The sequence below is a fragment of the Homarus americanus genome, unplaced genomic scaffold (assembly GCF_018991925.1).
Source record: "Homarus americanus isolate GMGI-L3 unplaced genomic scaffold, GMGI_Hamer_2.0 scaffold55743, whole genome shotgun sequence".
NCBI lineage: Eukaryota > Metazoa > Arthropoda > Malacostraca > Decapoda > Nephropidae > Homarus > Homarus americanus.
The window spans coordinates 325,827-336,236 of NW_024745117.1; positions in this window are offsets into that span (position 1 = coordinate 325,827).

The window sequence follows — 10,410 nt, forward strand, 5'->3', positions numbered from 1 at the left end:
ATAGGAATAACCATTTTATCAGCCACAAATATTACGGATTTTCCCAGCAAAAATGTTTACCCACTGAAAACATATTTTGGTGTTGCTCAACAATTTTCAAACACAGGATGTGAAGCTTAAGCAGTTGTTTTTATTTTAGTCTTTTTTGTGTACGTTTTGTAACAGTTTTTTAAGTACTTGTAGTTAAGAGGTTCTGCTTAGTTATGGGGGAGCAACAAATAAATATACTTAACCAACGTCTTCAAGTATATGACGCTAACACGTCAATTTATGTAAACACAGTCAAACAACAAAATATAAACACAGACACACAACAACATGTAAACACAGACACACAACAACATGTAAACACAGTCACACAACACCATGTAAACACAGTCACACAACACCATGTAAACACAGTCACACAACACCATGTAAACACAGTCACACAACACCATGTAAACACAGTCACACAACACCATGTAACACACTGTGGGTTTATCTTTCTGAACTTGTAGATGAAATTATTCATGCTTGCGGCAAACACTGTAAACAGACTCTTAAAGAAACAAAGCAATGAGAGGGATGGGAGTGTGGGGAGGGATGGGAGTGTAGGGGATGGGAGTGTGGGGGGGTGGGAGTGGGAGGTGGGGAGGAGGATGGGAGTGGGGGGTGAGGGGGTGGATGGGAGGTGGGAGGGGAGTGGGGGAGGGATGGGAGAGTGGAAGTGGGGGATGGGAGGATGGGAGTGAGGGGGGATGGGAGTGAGGGGGTGGGAGAGGGAGGGGGGGGATGGTTGTGTGGGAGGAATGGGAGTGGGGTGGGAGGGATTGGGGGATGGGAGGGGGGATGGGGAGTAAGGGGTGGGGGAGGAGGAGGGGGGATGGGAGTGAGGGGAGGGAATGGATGGGAGTGAGGAGAAAAGGATAGGTGTGTGGTAATGAGGAAGGAAATAAGAAAACGGGAAGAAAGATGGATGGTAAGGGAAAAATGAGGGAGGGAGGAAGGAAGTGAAGGAGGGAGGGGAGGAGGGGGGAAGTGAGGGGGGGGTAAAGAGGGCAGTCGGGCAGGATAAAGGGAGGGTAGGAAGGAGGGAAGGAGAGAGGGAGGGCAGGGGTAAGAAAGGGAGGGGATAGGCAAGGAGGGCAGTAGGGCAGGAGAAAGGGGAGGGAGGGAGGGTAGGAGAGAAGGATGGAGGGCAGGAGGTCGTTAGCGTCTCCAGGAGCCACAATGATTTATGGGGGAATTCCCGGCCCTAGAGTTGTGGTGAGCTGTAAAATGTTATCTAATGAGAAATTTAATTAATTACAACGCCTGTCATCCATCTTTATACCGTGTTTTTGTGTGTTTTTATGCAATTGTATCTCCCTTGGCCAGTAGAGAAGGTTCCACTTAGTTATGTATTTTATTCCAATATTCCATACACGTAGATACTTAAAGCGGTTGTTTCTTGCTCGTGCGGCTGTTTGCATTATATACGAGCAGTCTGCTGTTTACTGTAGCCATTTAGTTACCTCAGGCAGCCAAAGGTTTTTATGATCCATGATTTGTGTTGTAATATATGATCATCTTTTACTCAGGTTTAAAACGGAAGCTTTTATCTTGGCAGTGACTCAGCCACTGGATAATTTTACCATCAAGAATGTTACATACGATCTAGCCAAGGTATGTGTGTGTCCCAGAGGCTGGACACATCACACTGGACACTTAGACCTCCGGTACACAAAGAGACAACGTGGTCAGCATTGCACTCGACTGTCTTCACTTCTCCCAACTGAAATCGGATACACTATCCCAGCTGGATCGACTTGGGGTGACCCAGTGGGAATCAGCGACCCTTAAGACGAGAGACGAGCGCTGTATCCATTCAGCCGGGACAAAAGAGAGCAGTTACATGACGTAGGAGATAGGCCCACTCTGCAGTGGACATTGTAAACAACGGGTGTTATATACAGTGGTCACTATACTCCATTGGCATTATTTACGACTGGCACTACGCACAGCAGGCACTACAGGTATATGTAAAGGCCACCGTATACAATGGGCACTGTACACAGCAGGTAAGGATCAAGCACGAAGCCTTACCTGGAATGTGTTCGGAGGAGGAAAATGAGGAAGAGGAGAAGAAGGAGCTGAAGAAAGAGGAAGATGAGGAGGACGAGGAGGAGGTGTGTGGGTCGAGGTCCGCGCTACAAGACAACACACTCACCCTGTAAATGTAAAGCCATTTCGGAAATCCCTGACGACATTTTCCCAGGTAATGGAGTTATCGGCTGGCGGACTGCCTAAGACAATGGCAATGCGCCAACTTGACCATTTTTCTCACCCCTGGAGAAGAGGAAAGGAGGAAGAGGGGGGAAAAATATTGCTGGCCTTAACTATTATTTTCAGGCCAAGAGAGAAGATGAGACAGGAAGTTTTCTGGGTGCTGTTTTCCGTCACAGGCACTGAAGGTGAGGAGCATGTTTTGGTGGCCCTCTTACTGTTTTACGAGGTAATGGTAGAGGTGTAATACATTACTATCTATCTGAGAGGAGACGAGTGTAAATCTGGTTACCCTTCTTCACGCAGGAGAGACGACTACTTTAATTTTACAATAACCCGTTTCTAAGAGCCTAGACATATTGTCTTGGAAATTAATGAATTAGATCCCTTGTTTACATCTGATAAGCTACGTCGCAAAACAATATAACTGAGGATTCTTTTTTTTTTGTACACTTACAGTACCTTAGTGAATGGAGCTTGAGTTCGTGTTTATAACTATTACCGAATAGATAGTTTATTACCAACATGAAGATAATAGAACCCTAACTATGTTATATTCTTCAGAGGTGTTAAGGAGTTAGAGTCGATAGGAGTCAATATGAAGAGTAACCCAGTAGCTCCTCGTGTTCCCAGCAAGTGACAGAAAACTCATAACTAATACACACAGTTCTTATCTCTTCGTTCCTTCGTCTCATTATTGTTATTAATTATTTTCCTTCTTCTGTTGTTTCTTCCCTTTCATTTTTTCTTGCCCTTTATCATCTCCACTTTCCTGTTATTACTCCTCCTTCTTACATCTCTCATTCCACCCCCCTCTCTCTCTCTCTCTCTCTCTCTCTCTCTCTCTCTCTCTCTCTCTCTCTCTCTCTCTCTCTCTCTCTCTCTCTCTCTCTCTCTTTGTCAACGCCGCGAAGTAATTTTATGCAAATCTCACAAACACGATTACCTCACAAGCGAGAGGACACGTTACCTGTCTTCAACTTTATTATACCATGCCACTGTTCACACTCACTCACGGTTGTTCAGTGTCCGTTATGGTTGTTCAGTGTCCGTTATGGTTGTTCAGCGTACGCTATGGTTGTTCAGTGTCCGTTATGGTTGTTCAGCGTCCGCTACGGTTGTTCAGTGTCCGTTATGGTCGTTCAGCGTCTGTTATGGTTGTTCAGTATCTGTTATGGTTGTTCAGCGTACGCTATGGTTGTTCAGCGTCTGTTACGGTTGTTCAGTGTCTGTTATGGTTGTGCAGCGTCCGTTATGGTTGCTTAGTGTCCGTTATGGTTGTTCAGCGTCCGTTATGGTTGTTCAGTGTCCGTTATGGTTGTTTAGCGTCCGTTATGGTTGTTCACCGTCCTTTATGATTCAGCGTAAACACCGGTGCACATTTTTGTTCTCTGTTAATTGTTATTGTTCATCACGGCTAGTCAACTTTTGTTATTCCAGCTGAGCCAGTGGTCATTATCAACCAGTGTGTGAGAGAGAGAGAGAGAGAGCAACCTAATAAAAACAAACAGATGCAAACATATCTCACCTCACCGACCCAATTGTAACATTCCTCTCAGCGCAAACAAACAACACACAAAACAAAACAAAACAATCAAAGAAAACAAACAAACAGACAAACAAACAAATAAACACGTAAAGAGATGGCCATCGTGTTCCTTGAGACGTCTCAGCGGTTTTAAAGTAGGGATTAATAGAGCTCTCTGACGCAGGGGATTAGTCGGAGGGATGAGGGGATGGAAGGGGATTAAGGGGATGTAGTGGGTGATGGGGGCATGTTAGATGGGGGGAGATGGCAGAGAAGGTGGTGAGGGGAGAGATGGGGAAGATGATGATGATGAAGAACGAGAAGAGAGGGGGAGAAGGAGGAAGATGGTGATTAATGGTGAAGGAAGATGATGGTGATGGGTAGGAATGATAGGTAAGGGTGATGGGTAAGGGCGATAGGTAGGGGTAATGGGTAGAGTGATAGGTTGGAATAATAGGTAAGGGTGATGGGTAGGGGTGATGAGCAAGGCTGATAAGTAGGGGCGATGGGTAAGGGTGATAGGTAGGGGCGATGGGTAGGTTAAATGGGTGGGGGTAATTGGGTAGAGGTGATATGTAAAGGTGGTGAGTAAAGGTGATGGGTAGAGGTGATGGGTAAGAGTTATGGGTAAGATTGATGAGTTGGGATGATGGGTAAGGGTCATAGGTATGAGCGATGGGTAAGGGTGCTAGATAAGGGTGATGGATAGGTTAAATGGGTAAGGGTGATGGAGAAGGGGTAGGAGTAAACAAAAAACAGCTACCCCGTACAACCCCCATTTTCTTTACCTTCTTCTCCTGCCTCATATTATCACCCCAGTCTTATCGCCTTCTTCCCAATCGTTATTCTTCTCCACTATACCTCTCCCTTATTACAGTATCTGCAGGTGTGTGTGTCCACGAGGGATGGTGTATTAAGAGTGTGGACAATAAAAAAGGATAATAACAGCGTCGGCAGCCACTCTATGGGAGTTGTTGGTGATAGAGATAGAGACTTGGATGTTGTTTTGCTTGGAGAGTAGAGACTGCAAGGAGAGGTGAAGAGGGAATGAGAAAGATAGAATGAGGTTAGCGGATAGAGAGCAGTATTGTTTTTCAATCAGTACCATCGTGAAGGAATGAGGTGCAATACTGACTCTGTGTCACTTAACACACACACACACACACACACACACACACACACACACACACAAACAGTAACTGAACTCAGTTCAACAGCAGCAAGGTGGTTGCCCCGTCAACAACTTCTGTCTTCCTCGTAAATTCTTCAGCTTCCAAACTATTTTCTCCTGCTTCCGTTAATTATCTTTTTATCTTCACTTGTTCCAACTAAAAAACTCTGCATTTAAACCCTATCGACTCCGTTTTACCTTGTGTCGACCAAATCATTATTACAGATTAATGTTCTTAACCCATGTTCTTCAATGAATTACGGTATGCTATTATATAATTTTTTCACTACTGATCAATTGGAACCCGCGAGAGGAGTCAGTTTACGAGGGGGAGAGTCGTGGTTAGTTTGTGTTTCTGAATTAGTCTTATGGCTCAAGATGTATCAGTGTTTCGTAAGGCCACCCAGTTAGGGTACGACGGCTGACTGACACTGGGCACGGACTCATTCCCAAACTTGACTCGCTGATAACACACATTATTTCTCTATTTCAAGAGTTGTTTATGTGTTACTCTACAAGATGAAACCATAAACTGTGTTATTCATACTGTTATTAGAGTCTTAACCGAGTATGAACTATGACATCAATAAAACCTCGAGATTTATGACAAGTAAATATTCACGGTAATTTCCACGAGGATGATTTGTATGGGATCTTTTGTAGTTGTTGTGAATTTCAGGTTCTTAAGATTATAAATCAATAAATCCTAAACGATACATTTCTTCTATAATTTAATAAGACTGAATATTGGTTATTTATTGAAGTTTTTGTAACTGACACAATTCCATAGTTGAGGAGTTAATGTACTCACCGAAGCTCGGCCATGGTCGAACTAAAGCTGTGAACAAGATGACGCTTAACCTCAGCAGCCCTTCCTTAATGTTCACTGGCCGAGTGTTGTGAGGCGTAGGGTGGTGACACCCCCCAATCCTCCTTCAACAGTTGTCTCCTCAATCTATGTGTTTATCTTGCAGAGAGTTGTCCATTTATCTCATAATCAACCAAACCTAGATGTTTTTACCCTCCCTGATTAGAGAAACCATCCTGGCATCCGCAGTGTCACGAAGACTTTAGCCAACGTCACCTCGACTCCTTCCTCCGAGCCCTGCCTAACGATGACCTATGTTGACTGTCTTACGGTGGCTGGCTGGCGGCCTTCTTCACACCCTCTGCATTGACGTCTTCATAAACTAACCTCCACTTAGATTTACCATGTGCCTTAAAAAAATAACAATCCTTCATATGATTCAAGTCCAAAGACACCAAATGCTCTTCTATTCTTAATACGTGGAAGATTAAAAGTCAGGTCACGTAGATTCACAGGTCATAAAACTGGGTCATTTGGCACTGGCACCTGGGTAGGGGTAGGGGTTAGATGGGGATTATGGGGTGGGAGGGCGGAGGGGATTATGGGGTGTTTGGGAGTGGGAGGGGATGAGAGGGTGGGAGGGGGTGGCAACTTTGGTATCGGATATCCTGAGATTATAACTTCACTGGCTGCTTTTGAGGTGAGGAGTCTGATTTTCTGCACAGCTGACATCTCATTACACAGTTTTCTGCTGACTGCGTGGTGCCGGCCAGAGAGAGAGAGAGAGAGAGAGTGTGTGTGTGTTAGTTGCGTCACATGACAGGCCAGATATAGTCGCCAGGGTATCAGTTATGTCACAGGACATCACCACAATGACACTGGGATCTCGTTTCTCACATTTTATCAATTTTTTCCTTCCTCGACAAAGTTGTGTTAATTTGCATATCATAATGACTTTGTGAACCATAATAAAATCAGAAAGAAAGTAATTTTCCCTTTCCATTCATCCGTTCTTAAAAAAAAATTCTGTTTCTTTATGGATGGTCGAGTGTCACACAGCTGTCAGTACGCCACATGGTCGAGTGTCACACAGCTGTCAGTACGCCACATGGTCGAGTGTCACACAGCTGTCAGTACGCCACATGGTTGAGTGTCACACAGCTGTCAGTACGCCACATGGTCGAGTGTCACACAGCTGTCAGTACGCCACATGGTCGAGTGTCACACAGCTGTCAGTACGCCACCTGGTTGAGTGTCACACAGCTGTCAGTACGCCACATGGTCGAGTGTCACACAGCTGTCAATACGTCACATGGTCGAGTGTCACACAGCTGTTAGTACGTTATATGGTCGAGTGAAACACAGCTGTCAGTGCTGTCTGTCGTTTTATGTGACAATAGGCTTTCGGTACAGATGTCATAAGGCTTATTCACAGGATGCCAACAACCCCCCTCCCCACACGCACACTCCAGTCGTCGCCATGTTTGTTGTTATCATTTTAAGTGAGAGACAAACTTTAGGTACTGCTGAATTAAATTATTAACTCCCCTTATTATTATTATTATTATTATTATTATTATTATTATTATTATTATTATTATTATTATTATTATTATTATTATTATTATTATTATTATTATTACTATTATTATAATTATTATTATTATTATTATTATTATTATTATTATTATTATTATTATTATTATTATTATTATTATTATTACTATTATTATTATTATTATTATTATTATTATTATTATTATTATTATTATTATTATTATTATTATTATTATTACGTACAGATTAGTATTGAAAGTCGGAAGCACAGTGTGTGTGTGTATGAAGAGATAGAATATTGTTCTTTCGTTTCTGTAACACTGACTTTCTGGATCAGCTCGCACACCTGCCCTGACTATAGACTTCCCTGACGCTGCAGCAGTGAACCAACACTTTATGACGAAACTGAACATCTTAGTCCAATTTTCATCGACGTCTCACAGCTCAGGTAGACGTTGTGGCACCTGGCATCACCCTGACCATCACCAGCACGTCATTAAGTCCTGATTATCTTCCTGATGATGCACTCGCTCTGTGTCCTTCAAGTAATGCATGGATAACTTTTCACATCACTAAAATGTGTCCCGTATACCTGAAGGGCCGTTATGGGTATTGTGGATACATCACACTGTACTCTAAGCCCTTTTGCGTAGCGGAAAAAAAGGCTTTGTGGTGGGCACTGCAGTCGACTGCCATCACTATTCCAACTCTAAAGTTATGTGTTCACAGCTGGGTGGACTGGAATATGTTCTGTGTGCTGTGTCCTCTCGCCCACTGCACCCTTTTCCCATAACTATTAATAATAACCATGTCCTCACTTTAAACACTAAAAAGAAACGAGGGAATGATCGTCCTCCTCCCCTTCTCTCACTCATCAGCCGCTGACAAAAATGTTTGGATTAATAATTAGTAACAGAGATCAAATATGTTCACTGCACCTCCACACACGACACTACAGATAACACACACCGCAATTTCCTACAAAGAATTGTCAATTTTCGTACCAGAATAATAATTGGAAAAATAAATTATTCTGCAATTCCCGGTTGTCAGTGTACTGCGTAAGTTTATGTACAAAGCATTATATAAATAATATTTAGACAAACTCAAGAAATATTATGAAAAAACTTGAACAGAACAAAACATTGAATATGGAAAACTGAAGCACCGCCTCTGAGATACCTGTAAACCGTCGCCTCTTAATTACATCATCACAGAACACCAAGTGAGTAATCTTCCTCCGTGTGTGTGTGTGTGTGTGTGTGTGTGTGTGTGTGTGTGTGTGTGTGTGTGTGTGTGTGTTTTGCTCTTTTTGAGATCTTGGCAAAGTATTTTATCCCTCTATTAATTTATTTCTATACACTTTTTAAGTTAATGTAGATATTTCTCTGCTATTTGTATGTGGATAGGTAAGGGATCACAAGGGTAACTTAAGACAGTTTTAGGAAGTAAGTTGTTGACCAAGCGAGGAAATGTGTGTTAGTAACGTCCCTTGTAATTTCTTATAAAAACGTGGTAACTTTTCGTAATAAACTTGACATGAACGTGATGTCCAAAAGCTGAAGCGTAGTCGTAACACAAAAAGCCAGAAAACTTCCAACAATATGAAACATTACACCTAATCATCCACCTGTTTGTGTCCAGGTAAGTCGGGTTAAAGAGTAATTGAACCTTTTGTTTTTGTCTTGTCTTAGAGTTGATGGGCCAGATAAGGGTGCAGATAATACTGTGCCCGAGTCCACACCTCATGTAGGAGATTATTGTTGTAACACACGGGAGATCTGTCCCATCGTGACACTACTGTTGCACTGTGTTGTAAAGCTGTGTGTGTGTGTGTGTCGTGTCATGGTAGTATATTCTCCCACAGTGGCACCAGCATACCTCTCATAGCCACAACACACTGTCACCACACCTATAACACAGTGTCGCCAGTATGCCTCTCACAGCTAGAGTATACCACAGTGTCAGCAGTATACCTCTCACAGCTACAGTATAACACAGTGGCACCAGTACGCCCCTCACAGCTATAACACAATGGCACCAGTATGCCCCTCACAGCTACAGTATGCCACAGTGTCCAACAGTGGTCGTCAGTATTGCAACATTCCATGCAGTGTTTTGTATTGTGTGCCGAGAGCCTTGTTATTTTTCTGACCAGCCACTGCTGTTATTACCCGCTCTATGAGTTGTCAATAGTGTCATGTTTGTCAACCGGTTTTTTGGTCATGCGTCGCCCGTCATTAATGTGATGTTTGTTCGTCACATTTTACATCCGGGGGCAGAGAATGTCAAACACTGCAACTTTGATGCTTAAATTTTATAAAAGAAAAGACTACATGTTGACCAATGTTGTTGTCTTTTATGAGGATGATCATTGTGTCGGAGACGTGTTAATCATGAATGATGGAAAACACGAATGAAAATACTTTAATAGAATTACACTGTTTACATTCGTTCGCCGGAAAAAAAATCTTTGTGTCAAAATAGCTGTTTCGACGATGACTACAAACAATCGGTACATGTCTAGTGTACCTTTGGTCTAGCATGATCACTCAACACCAAGACATTGACTCTCGAGTTGTCACAAGGTTTCAAACAAAAGTATAAAATTACTTAACGTCACACTCGGCTTAAATTTTTGGAAGGTATAAATCAAGAAAGGAAATAAAAGCTAAAATAACTTGGTGTGTGGACGACCTAAGATGGTTTATCAGAGTCTTGATGCCCGGACACCTGCAGGTAGGATATCGTCCTTCGGATCGTCTGGTGAGGTGAATGATCCCTGAGATCGATATTCCCAAGGAGCACATTGTAAAATAATAATAATAATAATAATAATAATAATAATAATAATAATAATAATAATAATAATAATAATAATAATAATAATAATAATAAATAATAAAAACTTTTCTACTGGTATATTTACTGTATTATTTTGAGAAGAAACATTTGTTTCTATCGGCCAGCCTCTAACCCGCCTGGAATTTAAGGTTATTGGTATAACTATATCTTACTGGCCTGATCCATCATCAAACTCGTTATATACGACCAGCGTGTTGATGACGCCTCCACTCTGTCACATGGGATGGTGTTCAT